We start from the raw sequence: 4745 nt of genomic DNA on the forward strand, positions 1-4745 counted from the left end.
GCTAGTTAGGGGTGGTGCGCGCTAGTGTCGTTTCATCAGTGACGTCACTTGCTCTGAGACCTCGAAGTAGTGATTCCCCTTTCTCTGCAAGGGCCGCAGCTTTTGTGGAGCGATGTTAAACTGTTATATTTTTTGTTTCATCAGACCAGAGGACATTTCTCCAAAAAGTATGATCTTTGTCCCCATGTGCAGTTGCAAACCGTGGTCTGGCTTTTTTATGGGGGTTTTGGAGCAGTGGCTTCTTCCTTGCTGAGCGGCCTTTCAGGTTATGTTGATATAGGACTCGTTTTACTGTGGATATAGATACTTTTGTACCTGTTTCCTCCAGCATCTTCACAAGGTCCTTTGCTGTTATTCTGGGATTGATTTTCACATTTTGCACCAAAGTACGTTCATCTCTAGGAGACAGAATGCATCTCCTTCCTGAGCGGTATGACGGCTGCGTTGTCCCATGGTGTTTATACTTGCGTTCTATTGTTTGTACAGATGAATGTGCCAGGTTTCTCTTATGGAGATTTTATCAATCAATGTGAATATATGAACTGTCTGATGTATATTCTTAATTGAATCCTTGGGCTTGATTTGGGTCAGACCCATTCTGTTGCCCCCTGGGTGACTTCTCTATGTATTCTGATTTGGTCTATCTTTTTTTTTATAGTACAAAATAGGTTTGGACTGCCCTCTGCAGCACAAATAACATTTAAAAAAATTCCTGAACTGATGTGGAGGAGGATGTCCAGCTGGACCCGATGTGAGGCACAGGTCTGGACTGGCCTCAAATCAAAGATCTTTATGAAGGTATCTTTCTACAGTCTCATAATGATATGAAATAACATGAATGCTAGATTAGTTGCTTTGATCAATTTTTTGTGCTCAGACTTTTCTCCTGCAGGCTGTTCAACACTTAGTTCCTCCACAGACACATTATCCTTCTAAAGTTATTTAGACCTGAGATCTCCAGAAAGGCTGTCTAAAAAAAGCCAGGACAACCTTAGGAGATGAGGCCATCGACTCCACAGCAGCAAAAGAGGTATAATGACAACTGATATGTTGATAATCCCATTTCTGTGGTTGCTTTTCATGGACATTCTGACAGCATAAACCAACCCAAAATTGTTGAACTTTTTTCTCTTGTCTTTATAGATGGTCCGAGATGCCCTGACTAGTAGACCTGGTGGGCAAGATGTATTAGAAGAGGACCAGACAACCAAAACATTGGACCAGAGAACCAGGAGAGAGATGATTGTGGCTGACTAAGATGGCAATGGTAAGCTTCTCCTTAGCCAATCAGGCCACACACAGTGGATCAAAACAATCAAACTATACATGAATGTTATTTGGCATCATTATGAGACTATAGAAAAATACAGTACAACTTTGGGTTAACATATTTGGCGCGTGTATGCTTTACTGTTTTTGAGCAGGAGACTTCCCGCTCGCCAACCGAGAGAATGTTATGCTCTTGGAATTGTGACCCTCTTTCCTTCATATTGCTTTAATATTTTGACACTTGACCTTGCGTCGAACCATCAAGAAGAGATTTCACCCCAGTCGGGAGGCCCAACCCATAGGAGGAAGACCTGGCCCACCAGCTTGTTGATGATGCTTGCAAGGAGGCCATATCGTTCCCTGTCCACTCGGCTGATGAAGAACAAGTCTATCAGAAGATGGAGGTGTCCCAGTATCGCCAGGGGCTAGTTTATAGTACAGACAGAAGCACAGATGTCCTCAGTCTTTTCCAGGTTTCTGGACATCAAAGGATTGTGATGTAGTATGTGCTGGAATCAGAAGTACAGGCTAGTTATCTGATTGAGAACATGAGTTGTCTCATTGAGAACTTGATTTTGTGTTGGTCATGAAGTTGAATTGCTCCACTTTGTTTTGGGTGAATCAGGACTTTTTGCTGATGTTCAATGATGAAACATCCTCTAAACTCCTTGAAAAGTGGGACACTGTATTGAAGCCTAAAGTCATCAAACTGGTAAAATCCCTGACTACGACCATGATATGCGTTGCCTCTTGAAGTCTGCAGAAAACTGCCAGAGAATGACAGTGAAACCAGTAAGTGGATTCTCTCATGGTAAATGTTTCGTACTCAGCGATGTTGTTTTATGTGATTTGGGGTGTTTGCCTTTTCTTTCCCTCAGATTTGGACAATGATATGTCCTCCCTGCTGCTTCATCTCCCACCAGCAGCAAGAGGGAAGAGGACCAAGATCAGTGCCAGTGATGCTGTGGGCAGACTAGTGCACTTTCATAAAGGTAAGATGATACAGTACTTGTTATGTAATAATGTTTGGGTTGTCTTTGTCTTAACATGTGGAGATGGACTTAAAAAGACCCTTTGTGTTGCAGTCATGCTGCAGCATTGTAGACCATCTGGATGGGAGCCATGGTCGACAGACATACCTCCTTGCCATCGAAAGAAGACAGAGCAAGATTGACAACTACTACAACCTGGTGGACAAGAGGCTTGTTCCCTGCCAGGTAACTAGTGGTCTGTGTGTGTTTGATGTACTGTTCAAAGCCCACTTTGTCTTTAACCTGACGTATGATGATGCTCTTGTGAACTTCTACACATTAGTGCAGACAACCATCTACAACATTGATGTAGGCAAAACAAGAGAGGCCCCTAGCGTGATAGCGTTGAGGACAAAACTTCTTAACTAGATAAATGTATGTTACGGGGCTTTTGTTGTCAAGCGTTGCACAGAAACAGCCAGTCATTGATATCTCATTTGAGAATTAAGCACAGTTTCTATCCCTCCACTAAGTTTAGATTGGTCTGTGCTCAAGATAATTGTAGATGGCAGTTTTCAACATACTCCGTTTTCAGAAGACATTTGAATAGTATTCACAAGGGTATTGATCAAGTAGTTGATGCATTAAGCATAGAAGGTCCCTCTCAAGTTGCTGATTCTCCAGTCCAGTCAGAAGCTCCACAAATGGTTGGTGACATTGGTGTCCCACATGATAACACTCAAAATGATTGTTTTGAGAAGAATGGACAGTCTTGCTAAAGATATATCATTGCCATGTTGCAAATAGTGTTGTCAACAGTAGTGTGATTCAGAAGAGCTTACTACTGGGCTGCACTCCCAAATGAACAAGATGTCCTGTCAGTTATGCCTATGGATAATCATTCTACATCTACTGTAAAGGATAGGTTTGAGAATTTTTAAAACCTATTTGCCAGTTTTAATACAGAAACCAGGAGAACAAAGTACTTCAACAAAAAATGGGGGTTTTGTGGAGCCAGTAGAAGTAGTGTTTGGAGTGAGATATGATAGCAGGGTAAATAAACAAACAGGCATGTTTGCTCAAGTCCCAGCGAAAGATACTTTTGTATATATTCCTATACTGGAAACATTCACGTTCATGTGTCGCAATTCTAAAATCTGTAAGTTATTGGAAAATGCACCTAGGGATAAATCTGTAGAAGTCACGTATGAAGACCTTTGTGATGGAAGTTACTATAAGACTCATCCCTTGTTCTCAAAACATTGTACAATTGGATCTGTAAAGTATTTCTATGGTGACTTAAATTGCCAGCCCGCTTGGATCCAAGCGTGGTGTTCACAAGATGGGCACCATTTATTTTGTACTCAGGAATCTGCTGCCCAAGTTTAACTGCTGTGATGAATATTAATTTAGTGTCATTATTTCATTATCAAGATCTAAAGATATATGGCTATGATGCCATTTTAGAGCCCTTGGTTAATGATGTTAAAATTGAGAGTGATGGTGTAAATTTGTCTTTTTCAACTGGCAGTGTCTTTTTCAACTGGCAGTGTCTTTTTCAACTGGCAGTGTCTTTTTCAACTGGCAGTGCCTTTTTTATCAACTGGCAGTGCCTTTTTTATCAACTGGCAGTGCCTTTTTTATCAACTGGCAGTGCCTTTTTTATCAACTGGCAGTGCCTTTTTTATCAACTGGCAGTGCCTTTTTTATCAACTGGCAGTGCCTTTTTTATCAACTGGCAGTGCCTTTTTTATCAACTGGCAGTGCCTTTTTTATCAACTGGCAGTGCCTTTTTTATCAACTGGCAGTGCCTTTTTTATCAACTGGCAGTGCCTTAAACTGTCTGCCAAATAACTGGAGACAATTTGGGGATGCATGCAGTCCTTGGTTTCACAGTCCTTCAGTGGTCATTACTTTTGCTGGTTCTGTTTGATAGAAAAGTCTAATGCGCAGACGGTTTATCTGTAAAGTATTTCTATGGTGACTTAAATTGCCAGCCCGCTTGGATCCAAGCGTGGTGTTCACAAGATGGGCACCATTTATTTTGTACTCAGGAATCTGCTGCCCAAGTTTAACTGCTGTGATGAATATTAATTTAGTGTCATTATTTCATTATCAAGATCTAAAGATATATGGCTATGATGCCATTTTAGAGCCCTTGGTTAATGATGTTAAAATTGAGAGTGATGGTGTAAATTTGTCTTTTTCAACTGGCAGTGTCTTTTTCAACTGGCAGTGTCTTTTTCAACTGGCAGTGCCTTTTTTATCAACTGGCAGTGCCTTTTTTATCAACTGGCAGTGCCTTTTTTATCAACTGGCAGTGCCTTTTTTATCAACTGGCAGTGCCTTTTTTATCAACTGGCAGTGCCTTAAACTGTCTGCCAAATAACTGGAGACAATTTGGGGATGCATGCAGTCCTTGGTTTCACAGTCCTTCAGTGGTCATTACTTTTGCTGGTTCTGTTTGATAGAAAAGTCTAATGCGCAGACGGTTTACAGAGAGGA

General features: G+C 41.2%; 1 long non-coding RNA gene across 1 annotated transcript; it reads left to right on the plus strand.

The window, feature by feature from the left end:
* Positions 1–643: 643 nt before the first annotated feature.
* Positions 644–2570, plus strand: LOC116354491 (uncharacterized). Its single transcript, XR_004203799.1, has 4 exons — positions 644–1030; positions 1144–2061; positions 2148–2261; positions 2355–2570. It is a non-coding gene; the product is annotated as an uncharacterized LOC116354491 (long non-coding RNA).
* The last annotated feature ends 2175 nt before the right edge of the window (positions 2571–4745 follow it).

This window comes from Oncorhynchus kisutch, linkage group LG17 (genome assembly GCF_002021735.2).
Source record: "Oncorhynchus kisutch isolate 150728-3 linkage group LG17, Okis_V2, whole genome shotgun sequence".
Classification (NCBI taxonomy): Eukaryota; Metazoa; Chordata; class Actinopteri; order Salmoniformes; family Salmonidae; genus Oncorhynchus; species Oncorhynchus kisutch.